This window comes from Medicago sativa, chromosome 2, assembly GCF_051527215.1.
Source record: "Medicago sativa cultivar Bolivia chromosome 2, Bolivia_mono, whole genome shotgun sequence".
Lineage (NCBI taxonomy): Eukaryota > Viridiplantae > Streptophyta > Magnoliopsida > Fabales > Fabaceae > Medicago > Medicago sativa.
Window position 1 is genome coordinate 89,575,062 of NC_140750.1, and position 17,507 is coordinate 89,592,568.

Consider the following 17,507-nt stretch of genomic DNA (forward strand, 5'->3'; position numbering starts at 1 on the left):
TGTTTACCTTTCCAACGAATTGTCACATGCTAAGATTCAATGCAAATCGGCCACATTATGGCCTTCCTAGTAAAAAAGGGTCGAAAACGAGTAATGTCCTAAATTAACGAGGGGATTTTCTTAACCTCCCTTTTGGCCAAATTTTTAGAGAATGCAAAAATATCCCATGGAAATCGTAGGTATGTTGTTTACCTATCCAACGAATTGTCACATGCTAAGATTCAATACAAATCGGCCACTTTATGGCCTTCCTAGTAAAAATGGGTCGAAAACGAGTAACGTCCTAAATTAACGAGGAGATTTTCTTAACCTCCATTTTGGCCGAATTTTTAGAGAATGCAAAAATATCCCATGGAAGTCGTAGTTATGTTGTTTACCTATCCAACGAATTGTCACACGCTAAGATTCAATGCAAATCGGCCACATTATGGCCTTCCTACTAAAAAAGGGTTGAAAACGAGTTATGTCCTAAATTAACGAGGAGATTTTCTTAACCTCCATTTTGGCCGAATTTTTAGAGAATGCGAAAATATCCCATGGAAGTCGTAGTTATGTTGTTTATCTATCCAACGAATTGTCACATGCTAAGATTCAATGCAAATCGGCCACATTATGGCCTTCCTAGCAAAAAAGGGTCGAAAACGAGTAATGTCCTAAATTAACGAGGAGATTTTCTTAACCTCCGTTTTGGCAGAATTTTTAGAGAATGCAAAAATATCCCATGGAAGTCGTAGTTATGTTGTTTACCTATCCAACAAATTGTCACATGCTAAGATTCAATACAAATCGGCCACTTTATGGCCTTCCTAGTAAAAATGGGTCGAAAACGAGTAATGTCCTAAATTAACGAGGAGATTTTCTTAACCTCCATTTTGGCCGAATTTTTAGAGAATGCAAAAATATCCCATGGAAGTCGTAGTTATGTTGTTTACCTATCCAACGAATTGTCACATGCTAAGAATCAATACAAATCGGCCACTTTATGGCCTTCCTAGTAAAAATGGGTCGAAAACGAGTAATGTCCTAAATTAACGAGGAGATTTTCTTAACCTCCATTTTGGCCGAATTTTTAGAGAATGCAAAAATATCCCATGGAAGTCGTAGTTATGTTGTTTACCTATCCAACGAATTGTCACACGCTAAGATTCAATACAAATCGGCCACTTTATGGCCTTCCTAGTAAAAATGGGTCGAAAACGAGTAATGTCCTAAATTAACGAGGAGATTTTCTTAACCTCCATTTTGGCCGAATTTTTAGAGAATGCAAAAATATCCCATTGAAGTCGTAGTTATGTTGTTTACCTATCCAACGAATTGTGACACGCTAAGATTCAATGCAAATCGGCCACATTATGGCTTTCCTACTAAAAAAGGGTTGAAAACGAGTTATGTCCTAAATTAACGAGGAGATTTTCTTAACCTCCATTTTGGCCGAATTTTTAGAGAATGCGAAAGTATCCCATGGAAGTCGTAGTTATATTGTTTATCTATCCAACGAATTGTCACATGCTAAGATTCAATGCAAACGGCCACATTATGGCCTTCCTAGTAAAAAAGGGTCGAAAACGAGTAATGTCCTAAATTAACGAGGAGATTTTCTTAACCTCCGTTTTGGCCGAATTTTTAGAGAATGCAAAAATATCCCATGGAAGTCGTAGTTATGTTGTTTACCTATCCAACAAATTGTCACATGCTAAGATTCAATACAAATCGGCCACTTTATGGCCTTCCTAGTAAAAATGGGTCGAAAACGAGTAATGTCCTAAATTAACGACGAGATTTTCTTAACCTCCATTTTGGCCGAATTTTTAGAGAATGCAAAAATATCCCATGGAAGTCGTAGTTATGTTGTTTACCTATCCAACGAATTGTCACACGCTAAGATTCAATGCAAATCGGCCACATTATGGCCTTCCTAGTAAAAAAGGGTCGAAAACGAGTAATGTCCCAAATTAACGCAAGGATTTTCTTAACCTCCATTTTGGCTGAATTTTTAAAAAATGCAAAAATATCCCATAGAAGTCGTAGCTATGTTGTTTACCTATCCAACGAATTGTCCCATGCTAAGATTCAATACAAACCGGCCACTTTATGGCTTTCCTTATAAAAAAAGGGTCGAAAACGAGTAATGTCCTAAATTAACGAGGGGATTTTCTTAACCTCCATTTTGGCCGAATTTTTAGAGAATGCAAAAATATCCCATGGAAGTCGTAGCTATTTTGTTTACCTATCCAACGAATTTTCACATGCTAAGATTCAATACAAATCGACCACTTTATGGCCTTCCTACTAAAAAAGGGTTGAAAACGAGTAATGTCCTAAATTAACGAGGAGATTTTCTTAACCTCCATTTTGGTCGAATTTTTAGAGAATGCAAAAATATCCCATGGAAGTCGTAGTTATGTTGTTTACCTATCCAACGAATTGTCACACGCTAAGATTCAATGCAAATCGGCCACATTATGGCCTTCCTACTAAAAAAGGGTCGAAAACGAGTAATGTCCCAAATTAACGAGGAGATTTTCTTAACCTCCATTTTGGCCGAATTTTTAGAGAATGCAAAAATATCCCATGGAAGTCGTAGTTATGTTGTTTACCTTTCCAACGAATTGTCACATGCTAAGATTCAATGCAAATCGGCCACATTATGGCCTTCCTAGTAAAAAAGGGTCGAAAACGAGTAATGTCCTAAATTAACGAGGGGATTTTCTTAACCTCCCTTTTGGCCGAATTTTTAGGGAATGCAAAAATATCCCATGGAAATCGTAGGTATGTTGTTAAACTATCCAACGAATTGTCACATGCTAAGATTCAATACAAATCGGCCACTTTATGGCCTTCCTAGTAAAAATGGGTCGAAAACGAGTAACGTCCTAAATTAACGAGGAGATTTTCTTAACCTCCATTTTGGCCGAATTTTTAGAGAATGCAAAAATATCCCATGGAAGTCGTAGTTATGTTGTTTACCTATCCAACGAATTGTCACACGCTAAGATTCAATGCAAATCGGCCACATTATGGCCTTCCTAGTAAAAAAGGGTCGAAAACGAGTAATGTCCCAAATTAACGCAAGGATTTTCTTAACCTCCATTTTGGCTGAATTTTTAAAAAATGCAAAAATATCCCATGGAAGTCGTAGCTATGTTGTTTACCTATCCAACGAATTGTCCCATGCTAAGATTCAATGCAAACCGGCCACTTTATGGCCTTCCTTATAAAAAAAGGGTCGAAAACGAGTAATGTCCTAAATTAACGAGGGGATTTTCTTAACCTCCGTTTTGGCCGAATTTTTAGAGAATGCAAAAATATCCCATGGAAGTCGTAGTTATGTTGTTTACCTATCCAACAAATTGTCACATGCTAAGATTCAATACAAATCGACCACTTTATGGCCTTCCTACTAAAAATGGGTCGAAAACGAGTAATGTCCTAAATTAACGACGAGATTTTCTTAACCTCCATTTTGGCCGAATTTTTAGAGAATGCAAAAATATCCCATGGAAGTCGTAGTTATGTTGTTTACCTATCCAACGAATTGTCACACGCTAAGATTCAATGCAAATCGGCCACATTATGGCCTTCCTACTAAAAAAGGGTCGAAAACGAGTAATGTCCCAAATTAACGAGGAGATTTTCTTAACCTCCATTTTGGCCGAATTTTTAGAGAATGCAAAAATATCCCATGGAAGTCGTAGTTATGTTGTTTACCTTTCCAACGAATTGTCACATGCTAAGATTCAATGCAAATCGGCCACATTATGGCCTTCCTAGTAAAAAAGGGTCGAAAACGAGTAATGTCCTAAATTAACGAGGGGATTTTCTTAACCTCCCTTTTGGCCGAATTTTTAGAGAATGCAAAAATATCCCATGGAAATCGTAGGTATGTTGTTTACCTATCCAACGAATTGTCACATGCTAAGATTCAATGCAAATCGGCCACTTTATGGCCTTCCTAGTAAAAATGGGTCGAAAACGAGTAACGTCCTAAATTAACGAGGAGATTTTCTTAACCTCCATTTTGGCCGAATTTTTAGAGAATGCAAAAATATCCCATGGAAGTCGTAGTTATGTTGTTTACCTATCCAACGAATTGTCACACGCTAAGATTCAATGCAAATCGGCCACATTATGGCCTTCCTACTAAAAAAGGGTTGAAAACGAGTTATGTCCTAAATTAACGAGGAGATTTTCTTAACCTCCATTTTGGCCGAATTTTTAGAGAATGCGAAAATATCCCATGGAAGTCGTAGTTATGTTGTTTATCTATCCAACGAATTGTCACATGCTAAGATTCAATGCAAATCGGCCACATTATGGCCTTCCTAGCAAAAAAGGGTCGAAAACGAGTAATGTCCTAAATTAACGAGGAGATTTTCTTAACCTCCGTTTTGGCAGAATTTTTAGAGAATGCAAAAATATCCCATGGAAGTCGTAGTTATGTTGTTTACCTATCCAACAAATTGTCACATGCTAAGATTCAATACAAATCGGCCACTTTATGGCCTTCCTAGTAAAAATGGGTCGAAAACGAGTAATGTCCTAAATTAACGAGGAGATTTTCTTAACCTCCATTTTGGCCGAATTTTTAGAGAATGCAAAAATATCCCATGGAAGTCGTAGTTATGTTGTTTACCTATCCAACGAATTGTCACATGCTAAGATTCAATACAAATCGGCCACTTTATGGCCTTCCTAGTAAAAATGGGTCGAAAACGAGTAATGTCCTAAATTAACGAGGAGATTTTCTTAACCTCCATTTTGGCCGAATTTTTAGAGAATGCAAAAATATCCCATGGAAGTCGTAGTTATGTTGTTTACCTATCCAACGAATTGTCACACGCTAAGATTCAATACAAATCGGCCACTTTATGGCCTTCCTAGTAAAAATGGGTCGAAAACGAGTAATGTCCTAAATTAACGAGGAGATTTTCTTAACCTCCATTTTGGCCGAATTTTTAGAGAATGCAAAAATATCCCATTGAAGTCGTAGTTATGTTGTTTACCTATCCAACGAATTGTGACACGCTAAGATTCAATGCAAATCGGCCACATTATGGCTTTCCTACTAAAAAAGGGTTGAAAACGAGTTATGTCCTAAATTAACGAGGAGATTTTCTTAACCTCCATTTTGGCCGAATTTTTAGAGAATGCGAAAATATCCCATGGAAGTCGTAGTTATATTGTTTATCTATCCAACGAATTGTCACATGCTAAGATTCAATGCAAATCGGCCACATTATGGCCTTCCTAGTAAAAAAGGGTCGAAAACGAGTAATGTCCTAAATTAACGAGGAGATTTTCTTAACCTCCGTTTTGGCCGAATTTTTAGAGAATGCAAAAATATCCCATGGAAGTCGTAGTTATGTTGTTTACCTATCCAACAAATTGTCACATGCTAAGATTCAATACAAATCGGCCACTTTATGGCCTTCCTAGTAAAAATGGGTCGAAAACGAGTAATGTCCTAAATTAACGACGAGATTTTCTTAACCTCCATTTTGGCCGAATTTTTAGAGAATGCAAAAATATCCCATGGAAGTCGTAGTTATGTTGTTTACCTATCCAACGAATTGTCACACGCTAAGATTCAATACAAATCGGCCACTTTATGGCCTTCCTAGTAAAAATGGGTCGAAAACGAGTAATGTCCTAAATTAACGAGGAGATTTTCTTAACCTCCATTTTGGCCGAATTTTTAGAGAATGCAAAAATATCCCATTGAAGTCGTAGTTATGTTGTTTACCTATCCAACGAATTGTGACACGCTAAGATTCAATGCAAATCGGCCACATTATGGCTTTCCTACTAAAAAAGGGTTGAAAACGAGTTATGTCCTAAATTAACGAGGAGATTTTCTTAACCTCCATTTTGGCCGAATTTTTAGAGAATGCGAAAATATCCCATGGAAGTCGTAGTTATATTGTTTATCTATCCAACGAATTGTCACATGCTAAGATTCAATGCAAATCGGCCACATTATGGCCTTCCTAGTAAAAAAGGGTCGAAAACGAGTAATGTCCTAAATTAACGAGGAGATTTTCTTAACCTCCGTTTTGGCCGAATTTTTAGAGAATGCAAAAATATCCCATGGAAGTCGTAGTTATGTTGTTTACCTATCCAACAAATTGTCACATGCTAAGATTCAATACAAATCGGCCACTTTATGGCCTTCCTAGTAAAAATGGGTCGAAAACGAGTAATGTCCTAAATTAACGACGAGATTTTCTTAACCTCCATTTTGGCCGAATTTTTAGAGAATGCAAAAATATCCCATGGAAGTCGTAGTTATGTTGTTTACCTATCCAACGAATTGTCACACGCTAAGATTCAATGCAAATCGGCCACATTATGTTCTTCCTAGTAAAAAAGGGTCGAAAACGAGTAATGTCCTAAATTAACGACGAGATTTTCTTAACCTCCATTTTGGCCGAATTTTTAGAGAATGCAAAAATATCCCATGGAAGTCATAGTTATGTTGTTTACCTATCCAACGAATTGTCACACACTAAGATTCAATGCAAATCGGCCACATTATGGCCTTCCTAGTAAAAAAGGGTCGAAAACGAGTAATGTCCCAAATTAACGAGGAGATTTTCTTAACCTCCATTTTGGCTGAATTTTTAAAAAATGCAAAAATATCCCATGGAAGTCGTAGTTATGTTGTTTACCTATCCAACGAATTGTCACACGCTAAGATTCAATACAAATCGGCCACTTTATGGCCTTCCTAGTAAAAATGGGTCGAAAACGAGTAATGTCCTAAATTAACGAGGAGATTTTCTTAACCTCCATTTTGGCCGAATTTTTAGAGAATGCAAAAATATCCCATTGAAGTCGTAGTTATGTTGTTTACCTATCCAACGAATTGTGACACGCTAAGATTCAATGCAAATCGGCCACATTATGGCTTTCCTACTAAAAAAGGGTTGAAAACGAGTTATGTCCTAAATTAACGAGGAGATTTTCTTAACCTCCATTTTGGCCGAATTTTTAGAGAATGCGAAAATATCCCATGGAAGTCGTAGTTATATTGTTTATCTATCCAACGAATTGTCACATGCTAAGATTCAATGCAAATCGGCCACATTATGGCCTTCCTAGTAAAAAAGGGTCGAAAACGAGTAATGTCCTAAATTAACGAGGAGATTTTCTTAACCTCCGTTTTGGCCGAATTTTTAGAGAATGCAAAAATATCCCATGGAAGTCGTAGTTATGTTGTTTACCTATCCAACAAATTGTCACATGCTAAGATTCAATACAAATCGGCCACTTTATGGCCTTCCTAGTAAAAATGGGTCGAAAACGAGTAATGTCCTAAATTAACGACGAGATTTTCTTAACCTCCATTTTGGCCGAATTTTTAGAGAATGCAAAAATATCCCATGGAAGTCGTAGTTATGTTGTTTACCTATCCAACGAATTGTCACACGCTAAGATTCAATACAAATCGGCCACTTTATGGCCTTCCTAGTAAAAATGGGTCGAAAACGAGTAATGTCCTAAATTAACGAGGAGATTTTCTTAACCTCCATTTTGGCCGAATTTTTAGAGAATGCAAAAATATCCCATTGAAGTCGTAGTTATGTTGTTTACCTATCCAACGAATTGTGACACGCTAAGATTCAATGCAAATCGGCCACATTATGGCTTTCCTACTAAAAAAGGGTTGAAAACGAGTTATGTCCTAAATTAACGAGGAGATTTTCTTAACCTCCATTTTGGCCGAATTTTTAGAGAATGCGAAAATATCCCATGGAAGTCGTAGTTATATTGTTTATCTATCCAACGAATTGTCACATGCTAAGATTCAATGCAAATCGGCCACATTATGGCCTTCCTAGTAAAAAAGGGTCGAAAACGAGTAATGTCCTAAATTAACGAGGAGATTTTCTTAACCTCCGTTTTGGCCGAATTTTTAGAGAATGCAAAAATATCCCATGGAAGTCGTAGTTATGTTGTTTACCTATCCAACAAATTGTCACATGCTAAGATTCAATACAAATCGGCCACTTTATGGCCTTCCTAGTAAAAATGGGTCGAAAACGAGTAATGTCCTAAATTAACGACGAGATTTTCTTAACCTCCATTTTGGCCGAATTTTTAGAGAATGCAAAAATATCCCATGGAAGTCGTAGTTATGTTGTTTACCTATCCAACGAATTGTCACACGCTAAGATTCAATGCAAATCGGCCACATTATGTTCTTCCTAGTAAAAAAGGGTCGAAAACGAGTAATGTCCTAAATTAACGACGAGATTTTCTTAACCTCCATTTTGGCCGAATTTTTAGAGAATGCAAAAATATCCCATGGAAGTCATAGTTATGTTGTTTACCTATCCAACGAATTGTCACACACTAAGATTCAATGCAAATCGGCCACATTATGGCCTTCCTAGTAAAAAAGGGTCGAAAACGAGTAATGTCCCAAATTAACGAGGAGATTTTCTTAACCTCCATTTTGGCTGAATTTTTAAAAAATGCAAAAATATCCCATGGAAGTCGTAGCTATGTTGTTTACCTATCCAACGAATTGTCCCATGCTAAGATTCAATACAAATCGGCCACTTTATGGCCTTCCTAGTAAAAATGGGTCGAAAACGAGTAATGTCCTAAATTAACGAGGAGATTTTCTTAACCTCCGTTTTGGCCGAATTTTTAGAGAATGCAAAAATATCCCATGGAAGTCGTAGTTATGTTGTTTACCTATCCAACAAATTGTCACATGCTAAGATTCAATACAAATCGGCCACTTTATGGCCTTCCTAGTAAAAATGGGTCGAAAACGAGTAATGTCCTAAATTAACGACGAGATTTTCTTAACCTCCATTTTGGCCGAATTTTTAGAGAATGCAAAAATATCCCATGGAAGTCGTAGTTATGTTGTTTACCTATCCAACAAATTGTCACATGCTAAGATTCAATACAAATCGGCCACTTTATGGCCTTCCTAGTAAAAATGGGTCGAAAACGAGTAATGTCCTAAATTAACGACGAGATTTTCTTAACCTCCATTTTGGCCGAATTTTTAGAGAATGCAAAAATATCCCATGGAAGTCGTAGTTATGTTGTTTACCTATCCAACGAATTGTCACACGCTAAGATTCAATACAAATCGGCCACTTTATGGCCTTCCTAGTAAAAATGGGTCGAAAACGAGTAATGTCCTAAATTAACGAGGAGATTTTCTTAACCTCCATTTTGGCCGAATTTTTAGAGAATGCAAAAATATCCCATTGAAGTCGTAGTTATGTTGTTTACCTATCCAACGAATTGTGACACGCTAAGATTCAATGCAAATCGGCCACATTATGGCTTTCCTACTAAAAAAGGGTTGAAAACGAGTTATGTCCTAAATTAACGAGGAGATTTTCTTAACCTCCATTTTGGCCGAATTTTTAGAGAATGCGAAAATATCCCATGGAAGTCGTAGTTATATTGTTTATCTATCCAACGAATTGTCACATGCTAAGATTCAATGCAAATCGGCCACATTATGGCCTTCCTAGTAAAAAAGGGTCGAAAACGAGTAATGTCCTAAATTAACGAGGAGATTTTCTTAACCTCCGTTTTGGCCGAATTTTTAGAGAATGCAAAAATATCCCATGGAAGTCGTAGTTATGTTGTTTACCTATCCAACAAATTGTCACATGCTAAGATTCAATACAAATCGGCCACTTTATGGCCTTCCTAGTAAAAATGGGTCGAAAACGAGTAATGTCCTAAATTAACGACGAGATTTTCTTAACCTCCATTTTGGCCGAATTTTTAGAGAATGCAAAAATATCCCATGGAAGTCGTAGTTATGTTGTTTACCTATCCAACGAATTGTCACACGCTAAGATTCAATGCAAATCGGCCACATTATGTTCTTCCTAGTAAAAAAGGGTCGAAAACGAGTAATGTCCCAAATTAACGCAAGGATTTTCTTAACCTCCATTTTGGCTGAATTTTTAAAAAATGCAAAAATATCCCATGGAAGTCGTAGCTATGTTGTTTACCTATCCAACGAATTGTCCCATGCTAAGATTCAATACAAACCGGCCACTTTATGGCTTTCCTTATAAAAAAAGGGTCGAAAACGAGTAATGTCCTAAATTAACGAGGGGATTTTCTTAACCTCCATTTTGGCCGAATTTTTAGAGAATGCAAAAATATCCCATGGAAGTCGTAGCTATTTTGTTTACCTATCCAACGAATTTTCACATGCTAAGATTCAATACAAATCGACCACTTTATGGCCTTCCTACTAAAAAAGGGTTGAAAACGAGTAATGTCCTAAATTAACGAGGAGATTTTCTTAACCTCCATTTTGGTCGAATTTTTAGAGAATGCAAAAATATCCCATGGAAGTCGTAGTTATGTTGTTTACCTATCCAACGAATTGTCACACGCTAAGATTCAATGCAAATCGGCCACATTATGGCCTTCCTACTAAAAAAGGGTCGAAAACGAGTAATGTCCCAAATTAACGAGGAGATTTTCTTAACCTCCATTTTGGCCGAATTTTTAGAGAATGCAAAAATATCCCATGGAAGTCGTAGTTATGTTGTTTACCTTTCCAACGAATTGTCACATGCTAAGATTCAATGCAAATCGGCCACATTATGGCCTTCCTAGTAAAAAAGGGTCGAAAACGAGTAATGTCCTAAATTAACGAGGGGATTTTCTTAACCTCCCTTTTGGCCGAATTTTTAGGGAATGCAAAAATATCCCATGGAAATCGTAGGTATGTTGTTAAACTATCCAACGAATTGTCACATGCTAAGATTCAATACAAATCGGCCACTTTATGGCCTTCCTAGTAAAAATGGGTCGAAAACGAGTAACGTCCTAAATTAACGAGGAGATTTTCTTAACCTCCATTTTGGCCGAATTTTTAGAGAATGCAAAAATATCCCATGGAAGTCGTAGTTATGTTGTTTACCTATCCAACGAATTGTCACACGCTAAGATTCAATGCAAATCGGCCACATTATGGCCTTCCTAGTAAAAAAGGGTCGAAAACGAGTAATGTCCCAAATTAACGCAAGGATTTTCTTAACCTCCATTTTGGCTGAATTTTTAAAAAATGCAAAAATATCCCATGGAAGTCGTAGCTATGTTGTTTACCTATCCAACGAATTGTCCCATGCTAAGATTCAATGCAAACCGGCCACTTTATGGCCTTCCTTATAAAAAAAGGGTCGAAAACGAGTAATGTCCTAAATTAACGAGGGGATTTTCTTAACCTCCGTTTTGGCCGAATTTTTAGAGAATGCAAAAATATCCCATGGAAGTCGTAGTTATGTTGTTTACCTATCCAACAAATTGTCACATGCTAAGATTCAATACAAATCGACCACTTTATGGCCTTCCTACTAAAAATGGGTCGAAAACGAGTAATGTCCTAAATTAACGACGAGATTTTCTTAACCTCCATTTTGGCCGAATTTTTAGAGAATGCAAAAATATCCCATGGAAGTCGTAGTTATGTTGTTTACCTATCCAACGAATTGTCACACGCTAAGATTCAATGCAAATCGGCCACATTATGGCCTTCCTACTAAAAAAGGGTCGAAAACGAGTAATGTCCCAAATTAACGAGGAGATTTTCTTAACCTCCATTTTGGCCGAATTTTTAGAGAATGCAAAAATATCCCATGGAAGTCGTAGTTATGTTGTTTACCTTTCCAACGAATTGTCACATGCTAAGATTCAATGCAAATCGGCCACATTATGGCCTTCCTAGTAAAAAAGGGTCGAAAACGAGTAATGTCCTAAATTAACGAGGGGATTTTCTTAACCTCCCTTTTGGCCGAATTTTTAGAGAATGCAAAAATATCCCATGGAAATCGTAGGTATGTTGTTTACCTATCCAACGAATTGTCACATGCTAAGATTCAATGCAAATCGGCCACTTTATGGCCTTCCTAGTAAAAATGGGTCGAAAACGAGTAACGTCCTAAATTAACGAGGAGATTTTCTTAACCTCCATTTTGGCCGAATTTTTAGAGAATGCAAAAATATCCCATGGAAGTCGTAGTTATGTTGTTTACCTATCCAACGAATTGTCACACGCTAAGATTCAATGCAAATCGGCCACATTATGGCCTTCCTACTAAAAAAGGGTTGAAAACGAGTTATGTCCTAAATTAACGAGGAGATTTTCTTAACCTCCATTTTGGCCGAATTTTTAGAGAATGCGAAAATATCCCATGGAAGTCGTAGTTATGTTGTTTATCTATCCAACGAATTGTCACATGCTAAGATTCAATGCAAATCGGCCACATTATGGCCTTCCTAGCAAAAAAGGGTCGAAAACGAGTAATGTCCTAAATTAACGAGGAGATTTTCTTAACCTCCGTTTTGGCAGAATTTTTAGAGAATGCAAAAATATCCCATGGAAGTCGTAGTTATGTTGTTTACCTATCCAACAAATTGTCACATGCTAAGATTCAATACAAATCGGCCACTTTATGGCCTTCCTAGTAAAAATGGGTCGAAAACGAGTAATGTCCTAAATTAACGAGGAGATTTTCTTAACCTCCATTTTGGCCGAATTTTTAGAGAATGCAAAAATATCCCATGGAAGTCGTAGTTATGTTGTTTACCTATCCAACGAATTGTCACATGCTAAGATTCAATACAAATCGGCCACTTTATGGCCTTCCTAGTAAAAATGGGTCGAAAACGAGTAATGTCCTAAATTAACGAGGAGATTTTCTTAACCTCCATTTTGGCCGAATTTTTAGAGAATGCAAAAATATCCCATGGAAGTCGTAGTTATGTTGTTTACCTATCCAACGAATTGTCACACGCTAAGATTCAATACAAATCGGCCACTTTATGGCCTTCCTAGTAAAAATGGGTCGAAAACGAGTAATGTCCTAAATTAACGAGGAGATTTTCTTAACCTCCATTTTGGCCGAATTTTTAGAGAATGCAAAAATATCCCATTGAAGTCGTAGTTATGTTGTTTACCTATCCAACGAATTGTGACACGCTAAGATTCAATGCAAATCGGCCACATTATGGCTTTCCTACTAAAAAAGGGTTGAAAACGAGTTATGTCCTAAATTAACGAGGAGATTTTCTTAACCTCCATTTTGGCCGAATTTTTAGAGAATGCGAAAATATCCCATGGAAGTCGTAGTTATATTGTTTATCTATCCAACGAATTGTCACATGCTAAGATTCAATGCAAATCGGCCACATTATGGCCTTCCTAGTAAAAAAGGGTCGAAAACGAGTAATGTCCTAAATTAACGAGGAGATTTTCTTAACCTCCGTTTTGGCCGAATTTTTAGAGAATGCAAAAATATCCCATGGAAGTCGTAGTTATGTTGTTTACCTATCCAACAAATTGTCACATGCTAAGATTCAATACAAATCGGCCACTTTATGGCCTTCCTAGTAAAAATGGGTCGAAAACGAGTAATGTCCTAAATTAACGACGAGATTTTCTTAACCTCCATTTTGGCCGAATTTTTAGAGAATGCAAAAATATCCCATGGAAGTCGTAGTTATGTTGTTTACCTATCCAACGAATTGTCACACGCTAAGATTCAATGCAAATCGGCCACATTATGTTCTTCCTAGTAAAAAAGGGTCGAAAACGAGTAATGTCCCAAATTAACGCAAGGATTTTCTTAACCTCCATTTTGGCTGAATTTTTAAAAAATGCAAAAATATCCCATGGAAGTCGTAGCTATGTTGTTTACCTATCCAACGAATTGTCCCATGCTAAGATTCAATACAAACCGGCCACTTTATGGCTTTCCTTATAAAAAAAGGGTCGAAAACGAGTAATGTCCTAAATTAACGAGGGGATTTTCTTAACCTCCATTTTGGCCGAATTTTTAGAGAATGCAAAAATATCCCATGGAAGTCGTAGCTATTTTGTTTACCTATCCAACGAATTTTCACATGCTAAGATTCAATACAAATCGACCACTTTATGGCCTTCCTACTAAAAAAGGGTTGAAAACGAGTAATGTCCTAAATTAACGAGGAGATTTTCTTAACCTCCATTTTGGTCGAATTTTTAGAGAATGCAAAAATATCCCATGGAAGTCGTAGTTATGTTGTTTACCTATCCAACGAATTGTCACACGCTAAGATTCAATGCAAATCGGCCACATTATGGCCTTCCTACTAAAAAAGGGTCGAAAACGAGTAATGTCCCAAATTAACGAGGAGATTTTCTTAACCTCCATTTTGGCCGAATTTTTAGAGAATGCAAAAATATCCCATGGAAGTCGTAGTTATGTTGTTTACCTTTCCAACGAATTGTCACATGCTAAGATTCAATGCAAATCGGCCACATTATGGCCTTCCTAGTAAAAAAGGGTCGAAAACGAGTAATGTCCTAAATTAACGAGGGGATTTTCTTAACCTCCCTTTTGGCCGAATTTTTAGGGAATGCAAAAATATCCCATGGAAATCGTAGGTATGTTGTTAAACTATCCAACGAATTGTCACATGCTAAGATTCAATACAAATCGGCCACTTTATGGCCTTCCTAGTAAAAATGGGTCGAAAACGAGTAACGTCCTAAATTAACGAGGAGATTTTCTTAACCTCCATTTTGGCCGAATTTTTAGAGAATGCAAAAATATCCCATGGAAATCGTAGTTATGTTGTTTACCTATCCAACGAATTGTCACACGCTAAGATTCAATGCAAATCGGCCACATTATGGCCTTCCTACTAAAAAAGGGTTGAAAACGAGTTATGTCCTAAATTAACGAGGAGATTTTCTTAACCTCCATTTTGGCCGAATTTTTAGAGAATGCGAAAATATCCCATGGAAGTCGTAGTTATGTTGTTTACCTATCCAACAAATTGTCACATGCTAAGATTCAATACAAATCGGCCACTTTATGGCCTTCCTAGTAAAAATGGGTCGAAAACGAGTAATGTCCTAAATTAACGAGGAGATTTTCTTAACCTCCATTTTGGCCGAATTTTTAGAGAATGCAAAAATATCCCATGGAAGTCGTAGTTATGTTGTTTACCTATCCAACGAATTGTCACATGCTAAGATTCAATACAAATCGGCCACTTTATGGCCTTCCTAGTAAAAATGGGTCGAAAACGAGTAATGTCCTAAATTAACGAGGAGATTTTCTTAACCTCCATTTTGGCCGAATTTTTAGAGAATGCAAAAATATCCCATGGAAGTCGTAGTTATGTTGTTTACCTATCCAACGAATTGTCACACGCTAAGATTCAATACAAATCGGCCACTTTATGGCCTTCCTAGTAAAAATGGGTCGAAAACGAGTAATGTCCTAAATTAACGAGGAGATTTTCTTAACCTCCATTTTGGCCGAATTTTTAGAGAATGCAAAAATATCCCATTGAAGTCGTAGTTATGTTGTTTACCTATCCAACGAATTGTGACACGCTAAGATTCAATGCAAATCGGCCACATTATGGCTTTCCTACTAAAAAAGGGTTGAAAACGAGTTATGTCCTAAATTAACGAGGAGATTTTCTTAACCTCCATTTTGGCCGAATTTTTAGAGAATGCGAAAATATCCCATGGAAGTCGTAGTTATATTGTTTATCTATCCAACGAATTGTCACATGCTAAGATTCAATGCAAATCGGCCACATTATGGCCTTCCTAGTAAAAAAGGGTCGAAAACGAGTAATGTCCTAAATTAACGAGGAGATTTTCTTAACCTCCGTTTTGGCCGAATTTTTAGAGAATGCAAAAATATCCCATGGAAGTCGTAGTTATGTTGTTTACCTATCCAACGAATTGTCACACGCTAAGATTCAATGCAAATCGGCCACATTATGGCCTTCCTAGTAAAAAAGGGTCGAAAACGAGTAATGTCCCAAATTAACGCAAGGATTTTCTTAACCTCCATTTTGGCTGAATTTTTAAAAAATGCAAAAATATCCCATGGAAGTCGTAGCTATGTTGTTTACCTATCCAACGAATTGTCCCATGCTAAGATTCAATACAAACCGGCCACTTTATGGCTTTCCTTATAAAAAAAGGGTCGAAAACGAGTAATGTCCTAAATTAACGAGGGGATTTTCTTAACCTCCATTTTGGCCGAATTTTTAGAGAATGCAAAAATATCCCATGGAAGTCGTAGCTATTTTGTTTACCTATCCAACGAATTTTCACATGCTAAGATTCAATACAAATCGACCACTTTATGGCCTTCCTACTAAAAAAGGGTTGAAAACGAGTAATGTCCTAAATTAACGAGGAGATTTTCTTAACCTCCATTTTGGTCGAATTTTTAGAGAATGCAAAAATATCCCATGGAAGTCGTAGTTATGTTGTTTACCTATCCAACGAATTGTCACACGCTAAGATTCAATGCAAATCGGCCACATTATGGCCTTCCTAGTAAAAAAGGGTCGAAAACGAGTAATGTCCTAAATTAACGAGGGGATTTTCTTAACCTCCCTTTTGGCCGAATTTTTAGGGAATGCAAAAATATCCCATGGAAATCGTAGGTATGTTGTTAAACTATCCAACGAATTGTCACATGCTAAGATTCAATACAAATCGGCCACTTTATGGCCTTCCTAGTAAAAATGGGTCGAAAACGAGTAACGTCCTAAATTAACGAGGAGATTTTCTTAACCTCCATTTTGGCCGAATTTTTAGAGAATGCAAAAATATCCCATGGAAATCGTAGTTATGTTGTTTACCTATCCAACGAATTGTCACATGCTAAGATTCAATGCAAATCGGCCACATTATGGCCTTCCTACTAAAAAAGGGTTGAAAACGAGTTATGTCCTAAATTAACGAGGAGATTTTCTTAACCTCCATTTTGGCCGAATTTTTAGAGAATGCGAAAATATCCCATGGAAGTCGTAGTTATGTTGTTTACCTATCCAACAAATTGTCACATGCTAAGATTCAATACAAATCGGCCACTTTATGGCCTTCCTAGTAAAAATGGGTCGAAAACGAGTAATGTCCTAAATTAACGAGGAGATTTTCTTAACCTCCATTTTGGCCGAATTTTTAGAGAATGCAAAAATATCCCATGGAAGTCGTAGTTATGTTGTTTACCTATCCAACGAATTGTCACATGCTAAGATTCAATACAAATCGGCCACTTTATGGCCTTCCTAGTAAAAATGGGTCGAAAACGAGTAATGTCCTAAATTAACGAGGAGATTTTCTTAACCTCCATTTTGGCCGAATTTTTAGAGAATGCAAAAATATCCCATGGAAGTCGTAGTTATGTTGTTTACCTATCCAACGAATTGTCACACGCTAAGATTCAATACAAATCGGCCACTTTATGGCCTTCCTAGTAAAAATGGGTCGAAAACGAGTAATGTCCTAAATTAACGAGGAGATTTTCTTAACCTCCATTTTGGCCGAATTTTTAGAGAATGCAAAAATATCCCATTGAAGTCGTAGTTATGTTGTTTACCTATCCAACGAATTGTGACACGCTAAGATTCAATGCAAATCGGCCACATTATGGCTTTCCTACTAAAAAAGGGTTGAAAACGAGTTATGTCCTAAATTAACGAGG